Here is a 17,385-nt window from a genome sequence, read left to right on the forward strand (position 1 = left end):
CTGTCTCCCCAGGAATGGTATTATGCACTTAGCGTGCTTGTGACTGATATTCGATTTTTAGTAGTAATGAGCAATTTAGCTCGGTGTGTACCCCCTTATGTGAATTTTATGTGTGGATTGGGTGGCACACCGCCATGGATATGTTGTTTGGATCGGGTTGCATGCCACAACATTATAATGTTGAGTGCAGTTTTCTATATTCTATTTGTGTGTTTTGTTTCTCATTTCTTCCGAAGGTTGGGTAGTCCCTTCCAGATTTGTTTTCTTTATGTATCATGTTCGAATTGGTAGCCTATTAGCACATTGTGGCAACATATGAGACTTTTGGTCATGACTGGGGTGACTTGTTGCCTGAACAGTTTGTACTGGGTGAGACAAGGTTATTGGATCTAGTATTAGTGCGATCGAATTATATGAAGTATATTAAAGAGCAAATACCATTATTTGGTTCAGAATAAGGTAGTGATGCTCGTCAGGAGTATAGAACCAACGGTTTGTCGGCTCGACATTTGGTTTTGAATTATTCACGTCTCTTCCGTCATAGCGGTATTGCGAGAGTGGGAGCAAAACCTATATATATATCATGAGGTGCATTGGGAGTATCAGATTCGTGGAATTTCAGTTATTATGATCAGAGAATGTTATTATAGTCCAGTCAACGACGTGGTGCATGGTGTGAACTCAGCGAAGGTATGAAATCTTGTATCGATGCATTGTGTGGTGATTTGTACGGTGTTCATATATTGAAAGCAGGTCTGGCAGAGAATTCCGGATGTTGAAACTGGGCTCTAAGGCTTATTTGCCTAAATGAAAGAGGTTATCTTTAGATGTGATTGAGCTAATGTGCCCGACTGAGTTGTAATAGCACAGGTAGGTGCACAAGGTGTTAAACAGTGATTTCGGACAGCTCCAGTGCAGTTCTCAGCACGTTCGAGGACGAACGTATGTTTAAGTGGGAGAGAATGTAATGACCCGACCGATCGTTTTGAGCTCTAGCGTGTCGTTCAGTAGTTTGAATCCATGAGAAGCTTCAGTTAAGGTATTATGACTTGTACGCGGGGTTGGAATTTAATTTCGGGAAGTTCAGAGTCGATTTGGAAAGAAAATTCTCATTTCGGAAGCTTTAAGTTGAAAGAATCGACTAAGATTGGATTTTTGAGTAAACAACCTCGGAATCGAGATTCGAAGGTTCCAGTAGGTTCGTATGATGATTTCGGACTTATGCATATGCTCGGATGTGGATTTGGAAGTCCGTAGGGCATTTCAACGCATTTTGGCGAAAGAAAATAGAAATTTTTTGAAAAGTTTGACTGGGGAGTTGGCTTTTTGATATCGGGATCGAAATTCAATTCTGGAAATTGGAACAACTCTATTATGTCATTTATGACTTGTGTGTAAAATTTGAGGTCAATCGGAATTGATTTGATAGGTTTCGGCATTGAATGTAGAATTTGAAATTTGTTAGTTTTGAATAAGCTTGAATTGGGGCGCGATTCATATTTTAGTGTTGTTCAATGTGATTTAAGGCATCGACTAAGTTCGTGTCATGTTATGAGACTTGTTAGTATACTTGGTTGGGATCCCATGGGGCTCGGATGAGTTTTTGGAAGAGTTTGGCAATTTGAGCATCAGCATGTAATGATCCAAAGGTCCATTTTTAGTTCTAGAGATCAAAACTCGATTTCAAGACTTCCGAGATTTTGATAATGAATTATAGGAGTTATCGGGAAAGTTTGGTCTAATTTCATCAAGTCGCGATTGAATTTTTAGCGCAAAACATGAGTTAATTGTTTAACGAGCGAAATTGGTATTGCATCGAGTAAATGAGCTCTGAATTGAGTTTAGATTGAAGGAATAGGTTCGTATTATTATTTGTGACTCATAGGAACAAGAATCGTCGAATTTCGAGTTCGTATGATGGAGTTAGAGCATTTTTAGTGAAATTAAAAGCTGTTAAAATTTCTGGGCAGTTGCTGTATTTTTCGCAGGTGCGTGAATAGTAACCGCACCTGCGTGAACAGTAACCACATGTGCGAAAATGCTGGGCTGTGTATAAATCGAGCAGTCCGAGATTTTTACTCATTTTTGGAGCTATGGAGCTCGGATTAAAGCGATTTTTGAGGCGCTTTTCACCATATGGATTGGGGGTAAGTATTCTATATCCAAAAGTGATTATATTTAATGATTCCATGGCTATTTTCATCAAGTATTAGTGAATCAAATGGAAGAAATTGGAGAAAATTTGTAAACTTTTCAAAAATGAAAATTCTAGATTTGGAGGTCGATTCGTTATCAGAATTTGATAAAATTGGCATGGTTGAACTTGTATAGGAATGGGTTGACGGATTTTGTGAGTTTTTTTGGAATCCGGGCACGTGGGCCCGAGAGCAATTTTGTCAACTTTTCGAGCGGAGTTAGGAATTTATCTATATTGAATTGTTGTGAGTATTAGAGCCTATATTTATGGATTTTCTCATTTTTTGTTTAGTTTTGGAGCGTTCCGCATCAATTTGAGTCGTCGGAAGGGCTTGGAAGCCGGTTATAGAACCTCGGAGCAAGGTGAGTCTTCTTTCTAACCTTATAAGAGGGAATTGTTCCCATAGGTGAATTAATTGGATTTGTGCTCCTATTTGTGGGGGCTACGTACGCATGAGGTGACGAGAGTCAGTGCACAATTACTATTATGTTTAAGTCCGGGTAGTCTAGGACCCAAAAATATGCTATACTTGGAATATTTGGAATCTTATTGATAGTTTGAATTGCTTAAATCACATCTTATTTGTAAATGAATTTCTAAAAAGACTAAACTTCATTTTCTTGAATTGTTAAAAAAGAATTGGCTATTCTTTGGATAATTGTTCCCTGATGAATTCTTGATTGACTGATTGTTGTGTTTATTTATTTTTGACCGCGTCGCATGTATGATTCGCGAGCGGGGTAATAGATGAATCTATGGTTCGCTCCATTCGACCCTCTGGCAGTGCACAATTTAAATATTGTTGGATTGGGCCATATGTCATCGACATGATTTGTGCATGCTTGCATTGCTTGCCTTAGGATTTATAGATGTTGCTATTTGCTCTCCCTGACTTGAGAATAAATATATAAATGATGAAAAGGAATTTGGGAATTTTCTATAAAAGAAAGAATTGTTTACTTGCTTCATTCTATTGAATTACAATCCTGTTATAAAAATTCTCGATTTATTGTATTATGGACGTATCATTGTTGGACCACTAGTAAGTGTCGAAGTCAAACCTCTCGTCTCTACTTCTTCAAGATTAGACGTGATACTTACTGGGTACACGTTGTTTTCGTACTCATGCTACACTTACTGTGCATTTTTGTTGCACAGGCACATGTATTCCTAGTGGCTTACTAAAAGTAAATGTATATCTTTTTTCTAAATGGATTTGGACAATATATATTGTCAAATGAAATTAATAATAGGACAATATAATACGTTTTTAAATTAAATTTGTAGTAGGAACTTTTTAATAAGTATATTCTAAAAGTAATATGATTACATGGCTAAAAGTATTAGGATTATACTAATAGTATTACTAAAGGTAATCATATAGGATTCCAAACGTGTATTATGTAAATTTTAGTTGATTAAAAATCCAAATTATTAGGCGGATTTGACATGACGTCCCATAAAAGCAAGAATCTTAAGTAATCGATTTTAAATAGAAATACTTACAATAACCAAATAGTAAGAAATTTGATTTTTTTTTGATTTGTGGAGATAGAAAAGCTTTTTCCTTGGATTATATAAGAATAATTTGATAAGAACGATATTAGTTTCATATAATTCTTTAGCCCAATTTGTTTTGGGTGAATAAAAGAAACGAATAACATATTTAGTCCTGGTAGGATTGAAAGTTCATAGAAGTTAATTTTTAATATTACACGGGCACCATATCCGATTACAAAATGTAGAGAATTTTAGTTTATTTCAAGTCCTATTATTATTAAAACTTTAAAGATTACAATTTTATCCAAAATTAATAATATTTTTAAGGCTATTACATGACTAAAGATATTTACTTGTATAATTTTTTATGAATTAGACAGATGGAAAATAATTATACTACTAGGATTCCAAAAGGTAATCATGTAGGATTCCTAACGTGTAGTATTATGCCCTAAAACTAATTGGATTATAGGGCTAATATCTAGAATTCCGATTATGTCCTTTTATTATGAGTTATTATGCTTAACATTATAAAGTTATTTTTGTAAACCAACATTGTATTCATGCTTTTATAATAATATAGATAAATATAGATTATTCTAGCCATGTCAACAGACCGACTGGAATCCAAGTGGTAAATTTTTTCTTGAAAAGGTAAAAACAGCAACTCCTTTTCCATAACAGATTTTTATACTTAATTGATGATGGATAATGAACTTGGAATATTTGGACGATTTTTGATAATGGTGAAAATAGCGCGGGCTAACCTGTTTAACTAAAAAATAGGAATTCAGTCAAAGCTTATATTTAGAAGAACTCGGGTTACTGATAATCAAATAAAGAAATAATTGTGCAATGAAAAAGGAAAAATTAGAATGAGAAGTACTAGAGTAAGCAATACAAAGCAATGTAAATAAGTATATTCCATAATAATCAGTGTGTCCATACAAATGTTATTTCTCTCCCTTTTATAGCCCTTTCTAAGTACAATGTTTCTTCCCTCTTTTAATCAAGTCATAATGAGCAATTAATGATATTAATGAAATGCTATAATTGGCAATCGTAACTGTTCCATAAAGATTCTGTAACGTACGCTCATTAACTGAAGGTTAACGAATCTGTACTTTTTACTGTCTTGGTTCATTCTGTCGGTATCTCTTCAAATTATGAAGAGACTCGAGCGAATGTTTCTTCTTATCTCTTAGACGTCTTGCTCGTACCTATTAAGACTCTTATCTCTTTTTGTTACGACCCGGATTTCCTACCCTTGGGAGTTGTGATGGCGCCTACTAGTGTGAGCTAGGCAAGCCGACTGTTTAAACAAATTTCCTTTTTCCCGTTTTAATCCCTTACAAGAAATTATGAGCAATTAAAGACAGCGGAATTTATATCAAGCGGAAGAAAAATAATAAAGTTACTAAGTATAACCAATAGAACTGTTTAAACAAGACTACCCAGAACTGGAGTCACAACTTCACAGACAGTCTAAGAGTACTACAAATAAACGTCTAAAAGAAATAAAAGATACATTGTTTCTAAAATAAGTAAAGGAAACAGGATAAAGGAAAGATAGGAGGTGACGCCAAGGCTTGCGGACACCTGCAGGACTACCTCGGGTCGTATGATGAACAAGAAACAACAATCTCACTGCGGTCCGAAGTCTATAGCACTGGGATCTGCACAAAAGAGTGCAGAGTGTAGTATCAGCACAACTAACCCCATGTGCGGGTAAGTGCCCAGCCTAACCTCGGCGAAGTAGTGAAGAGGCTAGGACCAGACTACCAAATAAATCTGTGCAGTTAAATCATATACAGCGGAAATAGAAACAGATAATCACAATTAAAATTGGGCAGGGGAAACATGCTGCGGGGAGTAACAGATAACAACAGAATATCAAGAGGAATATAAAGAAACCAAAATCCAATTACTAACAAGGATAGGGAAAACAAATGTAGAGTTCACTTTTATTTCACATCTCATTGCAAGCGTGTAACCCGATCCCATTTCATGTATCTCGTTGCAGGCATGGAACTCGATCCCATTTCATATATCTTGTTGCAGGCATGCAACCCAATCTCATTTTCTGAATTGAGTTGCAAATAAGACAACTTCATGTATATCTAAATATTCAACATCTGCGCTTGTCACAAAAGCAAGTAGTGGAAACAAAAACCTAACTTAATTCCTTGAAATAAACCATTTTTATTACTCCCTCCGTTTCATATTAGATGAGGTACTTTCCTTTTTAGTCTGTTCCAAAACAAATGACACATTTTTAAATTTGGGCGTGCAACCCGATCCCATTTCACATATCTCGTTGCAGGCGTGCAATCCGCTCCCATTTCATATATCTTGTTGCAGGCGTGCAACCCGCTCCCATTTCATATATTCTATTGTAGGCGTACAACCCGATCTCATTTACCAATCAACAACAATCATAAAAGAATCCCGGCAAGGGAACAATTATATTTCAACAACATCCCAGCAAGAGAACAATAATATCAAGACAACATCCCGGCAAGGGAACAATAATGATAATAACATCACGACAAGGGAACAATAATGATAATAACATCCCGGCAAGGGAACAATCATGATAATAACATGTGAAGCGCAATAAACCACAAATGAGTCATAACAATTACAATACAAGACTCACGGGCATGCTTGACACTGGCGTTTAGATACTCGTCACCATGCCTATACGTCGTACTCCACAATTAACACGTAGCAAATAAAGCACGACTCCTAATCCCTTAAGCTAAGCTTAGACCAAACACTTACCTCGATGCCACGAACACAATTCAAGCCTCAACTATCGCTTTACCTCTCGATTCCACCACCAATTCGTTCGTATCTAGCCACAAATTTACTTAATTACATCAATAAATGCTAAATGAATCAATTCTAATGCATGAAAATGAGTTTTCTAAAGTTTACCCAAAAAGTCAAAAATTGCCCCGGGGCCCACATGGTCAAAACCCAAGGTTCGAACCAAAACCTGATTACCCATTCCCCCACAAACCCAAATATATAATTTGTTTTGAAATCGAACCTCAAATCGAGGTCCAAATCCCCAATTTTTGAAAAACCTAGGTTCTACCCAAAACATCCAATTCCCCCTATGAAAATCATTGCTTTTGAGTTGAAATCATGCGAAAAGATGTTAATGATTGAAGGAAACGAGTTAAAATTGACTTACAATCGATTTGGAAGAAGAGTTGTCTTTGAAAAATCGCCCAAGAGTGTTTTGGTTTTGAAAGAGTGAAAAATGAGAGATTTTTGGCTAAGTTATAAAATTGCAGGTTGCAGATGTCGCATTTGCGACCAGGGTTTGCAATTGCGAACCCAGACTTCTGCTAAGTTCACATTTGCGAAGAAGTTCTCGCATTTGCGAGTTGGGAATTGCGAACAACTTGTCGCATTTACGACGACTGGCTGAAACTGGGGGGGGGGATTGCATTTGTGATAGAATCCTCGCACTTGCAAGGTAAGCTGGCCTGGGCTACATTTCGCATTTGCAACATGGCCCTCACATTTGCGAACTCGCATTTGCGAGCCAGTGCGAAGCCTATAGGCCTGCACTGAAACAGTTGAAAACTTGCAATTCTCCAAGTCCAAAATCCATCCCGTGGCCTATCCAAAACTCACCTAAGCCCTCGGGGCTCCAAACCAAATATGCACACCAACCTAAAAGAATCATACGGACTCGCTCGTGCATTAAAATCACTAAAATAACATCAACAATTATGAATTTAGCATCAAAACCATGAAATTTCTTAAGAACTTCAAATTTTCCAATTTTTCTCAAAAACGATCCGATTCACATCGTTTCAATCCGTTTCTTACCAAATTTAACAGATTTATCTTAAATCACCTATAAGACCTGTATCGAGAGCCGAAACCAAAATACGGGTTCGATACCATCAAGTTTTCAACACATTTCATTTCCAAAACTCTTAGATAATTCCAGAAAATATTTTTTTAAAAAAATTCATTTCTCGGGCTTGGGACCTCGGAATTCGATTCCGGGCATACGCCCAAGTCCTATATTTTCCTACGGACCCTCCGGGATCGTCAAATCACGGGTCTGGGTCTGTTTACCCAAAATGTTGACCGAAGTCAACTTAAACTCATTTTAAAGGCAAAATTCATCATTTTTCACAGGTTTTCACAAAATGGCTTTCCGGCTACGCGCCTGGACTGCGTACGCAAATTGAGGTAATGCCGAAAGAGGTTTTTACGGCCTCGGAATGTAGAATTTATTTTTAAAACAAGTGATGAACTTTTGGGTCATCGCACCCTCCACCTCTAAAATAACCGTTCGTCCTCGAACAGACAGAAGAAGGAAGTACCTGAGTCAGGGAAAAGATGGGGATAACGGCTCCACATATTGGACTTGGACGCCCAAGTTGATGCCTCAGCGGGCTAACCTCCCCACTGAACGAACAGAAGAAAAACTCTTCGATCTCAACTGACGAACATGCCAGTCTAGAATAGCTACCGACTCCTCCTCATAAGACAAGTCCTTGTCCAACTGGATAGTGCTGAAATCTAACACGTAGGATGGATCGCTGTGATATTTTCGAAGCATGGACACATGAAACACTGGATGCACGACTAATAAGCTCGGCGGCAAAGCAAGTCTAAAAGCTACCTCTCCCACTCGATCAAGAATCTTAAACGGGCCAGTGAACCTAGGGCTAAGCTTGCCCTTCTTCCCAAATCTCATCACGCCCTTCATAGGCAACACCCGAAGCAATACCCGCTCACCAACCATGAATGCCAAATCTCGAACCTTATGGTCGGCATAACTCTTTTGCCCGGACTGAGCTGTACGAAGCCTATCCTGAATAATCCTGACCTTGTCCAAGGTATCCTAAACCAGATCTGTACCCAACAACCGAGCCTCCCCCAGCTCAAACCATCCAACCGGCGACCAACACCGCCTACCATACAAAGCCTCATATGGAGCCATCTGGATACTCGACTAGTAGCTGTTATTGTAGGAAAACTCTGCTAAAGGAACAAAATGATCCCACGAGCCTCCAAAGTCAATGACACAAGCTCAGAGCATATCCTCCAAAATTTGAATAGTCCGCTAGGACTGCCCGTCCGTCTGAGGATGAAACGCTGTGCTCAACTCAACCTGTATGCCCAACTCTCGCTGAAATGTTCTCTAGAAATGGGAGGTAAACTGCATACCTCGATCCGAAATGATAGACTCGGGCACACCATGAAGACGAACAATCTCCCGGATATAGATCTCAGCTAACCTCTCGAAAGAATAAGAGTCTGCCACATGAATGAAATGTGTTGACTTGGTCAGCCTATCAACAATAACCCACACTGCGTCGAACTTCCTCTGAGTCTGTGGGAGTCCAACAACGAAGTCCATAGTGATCTGCTCCCACTTGTACTCGGGAAGCTCAATCCTCTGAAACAAACCACCAGGCCTCTGATGCTTGTACTTAACCTGCTGACAGTTCAAACACCGAGCCATATATGCAACGATATCCTTCTTCATTCTTCTCCACCAATAATGTTGTCACAAATCTTGATACATCTTCGTGGCGCCCGGATGAATAGAGCACCAGAAACTATGGGCCTCCTCTAAAATCAACTCTCGAAGCCCATCCACATTAGGCACACAAACTCGGCCCTGCAATCTTAAAACTCCATCATATCCTAAGGTAACCTGCTTGGCACCTCCATGTTGCACCGTGTCTCTAAGGACGCACAAATGAGGATTATCATACTACCGATCTCGGATACGCTCCAATAGAGAAGAACGAGCGACTGTGCAAGCTAACACACGACTGGGCTCAGAAACATCCAACCTCACAAACTGATTGGCCAAAGTCTGAACATCCAAAGCAAGCGGTTTCTCACCGACTGGAATATAAGCAAGACTGCCCATACTGGCTGACTTCCTACTCAAAGCATCGGCCACCACATTGGCCTTTCCCGGATGATATAAGATGGTGATATAATAATCCTTTAATAGCTCCAACCACCATCTATGCCTCAAATTGAGCTCCTTCTGCTTGAACAAATACTGCAGATTCTTGTGATCCGTGAACACCTCACATGCCACGCCATATAGATAATGCCTCCAAATCTTCAATGCGTGAATGATGGCTGATAACTCCAAATCATGAACCAGATAGTTCTTCTCATAAATCTTCAACTGCCGTGAAGCATAAGGAATGACCTTGCCATCCTGCATCAACACCGAACCAAGTCCAATATGAAATGCATCATAATAAACCGTATAAGGCCCTGAACCTGTGGGCAAAACCAACACCGGTGCCATAGTCAGAGCTGTCTTGAGCTTCTGAAAGCTTGCCTCACACTCATCTGACCATATGAATTGGGCACCCTTCTGGGTCAACCTGGTCATCGGGCCAAGATAGATGAAAACCCCTCCACAAACCGACGATAGTAGCTGCCAATCCCAATAAACTCCAGATCACTGTGGCTGATGCTGGTCTAGGCCAGTTCTTGACTGCCTCAATCTTCTTCGGATCAACCTGGATACCTTTTGCTGACACAACATGACCCAGGAATGAAACTGAGCTCAACCAGAACTCACACTTCGAAAACTTAGCATACAACTGACTATCCCTCAAAGTCTGAAGAACCACTCTAAGATGCTGCTCGTGCTCCTCCCGGCTATGAGAATAGATAAAAATATCATCAATAAAGACTATCACGAACGAATCCAAGTAAGGCCTGACCACTCGGTTCATCAAATCCATAAAAGTTGCTGGGGCATTTGTCAACCCGAATGATATCACCAAGAACTCATAGTGCTCGTACCAAGTGCAGAAAGCTGTCTTAGGGACATCAAATGCCCTAATCATCAACTGATGGTAGCCAGATCTCAAGTCAATCTTCGAAAATACCTTGGAACCATGAAGCTGATCAAACAAATCATCAATCCTCGGCAACAGATACTTATTCTTAATTGTAACCTTGTTCAACTGCCGATAATCAATATACATTCTCATCGATCCGTCCTTATTCTTAACAAACAATGCCGGCGCACCCCAAGGCGAAACAGTAGGTCTAATGAAACCTTTTTCAAGCAAGTCTTGCAACTCTCCTTCAACTCTTTCAACTCAGGCGGGGCCATACGATACGGGGGGATAGAAATGGGTTGGGTGCCCGGAGCCAAATCAATGCAAAAGTCAATATCCCTGTCGGGTGGCATACCCAGCAGATCTGAAGGGAATACCTCAGGAAACTCATGAACAACGAGCACAGAATCAATAGAAGGAACCTTAGCACTAGAAAATAGGCCAAACACCCCTTCTCGACCATACACCGAGCCTTCATATATGAGATAACACTACAGGTAGAATTACCAGGAGTCCCTCTCCACTCTAAACGGGGTAAACCCGGAAAGGCTAAGGTCACAGTCTTGGCATGACAGTCCAAGATAGCGTGATAAGGTGATAACCAGTCCATCCCTAATATGACATCGAAATCAACCAGGTCCAGAAGAAGCAAATCTACACGAGTCTCCAGACCTCCAATCACAACTACACACGAACAATGGACTCGATCTACCATAATAAAATCACCCACCTATGTAGACACATAAATAGGATCACTCAACGAATCACTAGGCATGACCAGATATGGTGCAAAACAAGATAACACATAGGAATACGTAGATCCTGGATCAAATAAAACTAAAGCATCTCTGCTACAAACCAGAACAGTACCTGTGATAACTGCATCGGAAGCCTCAGCCTCGGGCCTGGCTGGAAGAGCATAACATCGGGGATGGGCCCCACCACCCTGAACTACATCTTTGGGATGGCCTGCTACTGGCTGGCCTCCACCTCTAGCGGCCTGAGCTCCACCTCTAATACCTCTACCTCCACCTCTAGTACCTCTACCCCCACCTCTAGCTGGCTAGGTGGGCTGTGGAGCACTCGGTGCCTGAACTATGGAACATGAACCCTGATGCTGAGAGGCTCAATGCTCGAGGGCAATATCTAGCAATGTGACTCGTGTTGCCACAAGAAAAACAAGCCCTCGGCTGCTGGGGCTGACGACCCTGGAAACTCTGAAGTGGCGATGCATTGATAGAAGCTAGTGGTGCACTGTAGGTCTACTAATCCGAATACTGCATATGAGAGCCACGACCACCTAAAGCACCGTGAGAAATCTAAAGGGCTGACTGAAAAGGCCTAGGAGGGTGGCCTCTACCATACGAATCTCTTCCTCCAGATGAGGTACCACTAAATTGTCCTAAATATCGAGGCCTCTTGTCAGACCCCTGGCCACCTCCCTGCGATAGAACCATCTGAACTCTCCTGGCCACGTTGGCCGATTCTTGGAAAGAAATCTCACTCCCAGTCTCCTTAGCCATCTGAAGTTGAATAGGCTGGATAAGTCCCTCAATGAACCTCCTCACCCCCCTCTCTCTCGATGGAAAGTATGATAAGAGCATGACGGGCCAAATCGATGAATCTGGTCTCATACTGAGTAACAGTCATAGAACCCTGCTGGTGATGCTCAAACTGCCTCCAATAGATCTCTCTCTGAGTAATAGGGAGAAACTTCTCCATAAATAGCTGAGTAAATTGCTCCCAAGTCAAAGCTGGTGATCCGGCTGGTCTAGCCAAGCAATAATCTCTCCACCAAGTCTTGGCGGATCCAGACAAGCAAAAAGTAGCAAAATTGACCCCATTGGTCTCCACTATCCCCATGTTCCTGAAAACCTCATGACAGTTGCCTAGATAATCTTGGGGATCCTCAGAAGATGCACCGTTGAAAGTAGTAATGAAGAGCTTGGTGAACCTATCCAACCTCCACAAAGCATCGACAGACATAGCTACTCCATCACCGGTCTGAGCTACCACACATGGCTGAACTGCTCCAGCTGGCTGGACTACTGGAGTCTGGAACTGGGGAGCTATCTGCTCCGGAGTGCGAGTAGCAGGAGTCTAGGCTCCTCCTCCAGCCTGAGAGACGGCTGGTGCTATAGGAAGCAAGCCTTCCCGGGTGACACTCTCCATAAGGCCCACTAGACGGACCAGAGCATCCTGGAGCACTGTGGTAGCAATAAAACCCTCTGGGACCTGAGTTGGGCCCACCGTAATTGCCAAGGACGGAACCTCATCATCAAAGTCAACCTGAGGCTCCGCCGCTGGTGCTGCTGCTCTAGGCTGAGCTCTGCCCCTACCTCGGCCTCTAGCATGACCTCGGCCTCACCCTCTGCCCCTAGTGGGAGATGCTGCTAGGGGCTTGGGATGCTGGTCAATGGATGAGGAAGGACGTGTTCTCGCCATCTGCGAAAGAACAGAGTAGAAATTCAATTAGCGTTGAGAAACAAAACCGCACAACATGAAAGAATAAATGTGAAGTTTTCCCTAACTCTGTAGCCTCTGGGGATAAATACAGACGTCTCCATACCGATCCCTCAGACTCTACTAAGCTTGTTTATGAACTGTGAGACCCATGTAACCTAGAGCTCTGATACTAACTTGTCACAACGTAGATTTCCCACACTCGGGGGTCGTGATGGCGCCTACTAGTGTGAGCTAGGCAAGCTGACTGTTTGAACAAATTACCTTTTTCCCATTTTAATCCTTTACAAGAAATTATGAGCAATAACTTAAAGACAACGGAATTTTTTCAAGCGGAAGAAAAATAATAAAATTACTGAGTATAACCAATACAACTGTTTAAATAAGACTACCCAGAACTGGAGTCACAACTTCACAGACAATCTAAGAGTACTACAAATAAAGGTCTGAAAGAAATAAAAGATACACTGTTTCTAAAATAAGTAAAGGAAATAAGATAAAGGAGAGATAGGAGGTGACGCCAAGGCCTGCGGACGCCTGCAGGACTACCTCGGGTCGCTTGATGAACAAGAAACAACAATCTCACTACGGTCCGAAGTCTACAGCACTGGGATCTGCACAAAAGAGTGCAGAGTGTAGTATCAGCACAACCAACCCCATGTGCTGGTAAGTGCCTATCCTAACCTCGACGAAGTAGTGACGAGGCTAGGACCAGACTACCAAATAAACCTATGCAGTTAAATCATATACAGCGGAAATAGAAACAGATAATCACAGTTAAAATTGGGCGGGGGAAACATGCTATGGGGAGTAACAGATAACAACAGAATATCAAGAGGAATATAAAGAAACCAAAATCCAATTACTAACAAGGATAGGGAAAACAAATGCAGAGTTCACTTTCATTTCACATCTCGTTGCAGGCGTGCAACCCGATCCCATTTGATGTATCTTATTGCAGGCGTGCAACCCGATCCCATTTCATATATCTTGTTGCAGGCGTGCAACCCGATCCCATTTCACATATCTCATTACAAACGTGCAACCAGATCCCATTTCACATATCTCATTGCAAGCGTGCAACCCGCTCTCATTTCATATATCTCGTTGCAGGCATGCAACACGCTCCCATTTCATATATCTCGTTGCAGGCGTGCAACGTGCTCCCATTTCATATATCTTGTTGCAGGCGTGCAACCCGCTCCCATTTCATATATCCTGTTGCAGGCGTGCCACCCGATCCCATTTACCAATAACAACAATCACAAAAGAATCCCAGCAAGGGAACAATTATATTTCAACAACATCCCGGCAATGGAGCAATAATATCAAGACAACATCCCCGGCAAGGGAACAATAATAATAATAACATCCCAGCGAGGGAACAATAATGATAATAATATCCCGGCAAGGGAACAATAATGATATAACATCCCGGTGAGGCAACAATAATGATAATAACACGTGAAGTGCAATAAACCACAACAGAGTCATAACAATTACAATACAAGACTCACGGGCATGCTTGACACCGGCATATAGATACTCGTCACACTGCCTATACGCCATACTTCACAATTAACACGTAGCAAATAAAACACGACTCCTAATACCTCAAGCTAAGGTTAGACCAAACACTTACCTCGATGCCACGAACACAATTCAAGCCTCAAATATCGCTTTACCTCTCGATTCCACTACTAATTCGCTCATATCTAGCCACAAGTTACTTGATTACATCAATAAATGCTAAATGAATCAATTCTAATGCATAAAAATGATTTTAAAGTCTTACCCAAAAAGTCAAAAATTGCCCCTGGGCCCACATGGTCAAAATTCGAGGTTCAAACCAAAACCCGATTACCCATTCCCCCACGAATCCAAATATATAATTTGTTTTGAAATCGGACCTCAGATCGAGGTCCAAATCCCCAATTATTGAAAAACCTAGGTTCTACCCAAAACATCCAATTCCCCCTATGAAAATCATTGATTTTGAGTTGAGATCATGTGAAAAGATGTTAATGATTGAAGGTAATGAGTTAAAATTGACTTACAATCAATTTGGAAGAAGAGTTGTCTTTGAAAAATTGCCTAAGAGTGTTTTGGTTTTGAAAGAGTGTGAAAAATGAGAGATTTTCGGCTAAGTTATAAAATTGCAGGCTGTAGATGTCTCATTTGCGACCAGGGTTTGCAGTTGCGAACCCAAACTTCTGCTAAGTTTGCATTTGTGAGTTGGGAATTGCAAACAACTTGTCGCATTTGCGACGACTGGCTGTAACTGGAGGGATCGCATTTGCGATAGAGTCCTCGCAATTGCGAGGTAGGCTGGCCTAGGCTACATTTCGCATTTGCGAGCCAGGCCTGTCAAATGCGAAGCCTGCAGGCCTGCACTGAAACAGCTGAAAACCTGCAATTCTCCAAGTCCAAAATCCACTCCGTGGCCTATCCAAAACTCACCCGAGCCCTCGGGGCTCCAAACCAAATATGCACACCAACCTAAAAATATCATACGGACTCGCTCGTGCATTCAAATCACTAAAATAACATCAACAACTATGAATTTAGCATCAAAATCATGAAATTTCTTAAGAACTTCAAATTTTCCATTTTTTCTCAAAAATGATCCGATTCACGTTGTTTCAAGTCCGTTTCTAACCAAATTTCACAGACTTATCTTAAATCACCTATAAGACCTGTACCAGGCACCAGAGCCAAAATACGGGCCCGATACCATCAAGTTCTCAACACATTTCATTTCTAAAACTCTTAGATAATTCCAGAAAATAATTTTCTTTAAAAATTCATTTCTCGGGCTTGGGACCTCAGAATACGATTCCGGGCATTTTCCCAAGTCCCATATTTTCCTACGGACCCTCTGGGACCGTTAAATCACGGGTCTGTGTTCGTTTACCCAAAATGTTGACTGAAGTCAACTTAAACTCATTTTAAAGGCAAAATTCATCATTTTCACAGATTTTCACAAAATGACTTTCCGGCTACGCGCCCGGACTACGCACGCAAATCAAGGTGATGCCGAAAGAAGTTTTTAAGGCCTCGAAATGCAAAATTTATTTTTAAAACAAGTGATGACCTTTTGGGTCATCACACTTTTAAGTACCTTCCTCCAGCTGTCACTTTCCTAATGATCCACGTGGCTTGCTACGTCAACCACATAATTAATTCTAAGTATAATATTGATTTTCTCCAGTACAGATAGTTCCCCCACTTGCCATTTATTCAGCAGTTGAATAATAGGGAAGTGGATCTCATTAAAGTAGAAAGTTTTGTCGCGTTTCCCTCATATCATTATGCCTTCTTCTGAACTGATGTATCGTATGTCGCTTCCATTTAATGCGTATGACACGTGGTGTCCTACGATTGGTTCTGCAAATTCTCAGCGCCTTTTAGGGCTTTTTTACGGCTGCATCAATCACAAAGTGGCAGTTTTCATAATGACATTTCCATCATTACCTTTTTGTTTGACGGTTGCTTCCGAGTATAAATATATCATTTGTCTTTTCTTTCACGAAAAAGTTTTCCATATTTTTCCATTCTATCATGACCCCAATTTTCCACCCCTCGGAAGTTGTGATGGCACCTACTCATGAAAGCTAGGCAAGCTGAGTAGTATAGATTCATTACCCTTTTTCCTTAACCTTTTAACATTTACGAATTTACATGTGATCAATAGCGAAATAATCATAATAAACAGAAATGCGGAAGACGAAAACTAATAGTTTGACCAAATACTAGTATAGAATCCAACATACTACTCTACCCAAAATTGGTGTTACAATGTTACGGACTATTTACGAATACTACAAACAGTGGTCTAAAAGATGAATACAAATCTATCTCTGAAGTACATAAAACAGAATGGAAAAAGATAGAAGGGGATGCCAAGGCCTGCGGATGTCTGCAGGTCTACCTCGGGTCTCCGTTGGACTGAAGGCAGCAACCTCTCTACGGTCCAAATACTCCAACACCGGGATCTGCAGACAGTGCAGAGTGTAGTATCAGTACGAAGTAGAGATGAGGCTAGGATAAGACCACCAAATAAACCAGTGTAGTTATATCATATACAACAAATAATAACAATAGAACTAGCAGTTAAAGATGAGAAGGGGGAACATGCTGCGGGGAATATCATGTACAAATAAAATTTCAGTAAAGAAGCATAAGGAACACCATAAATCAATTATGAGCAAGAATAAGGAAAGACAACAACAAGTGCACGACATCACCCTTCGTGCTTTTACTCTCGTTCTCACCATAAGAATCAATATATTCGGCACGGCATCACCCTTCGTGTTTTACCTCACATAATCATGGCATGGCATTATCCATCATGCATTATCA

This window comes from Nicotiana sylvestris, chromosome 4 (genome assembly GCF_000393655.2).
Source record: "Nicotiana sylvestris chromosome 4, ASM39365v2, whole genome shotgun sequence".
NCBI lineage: Eukaryota > Viridiplantae > Streptophyta > Magnoliopsida > Solanales > Solanaceae > Nicotiana > Nicotiana sylvestris.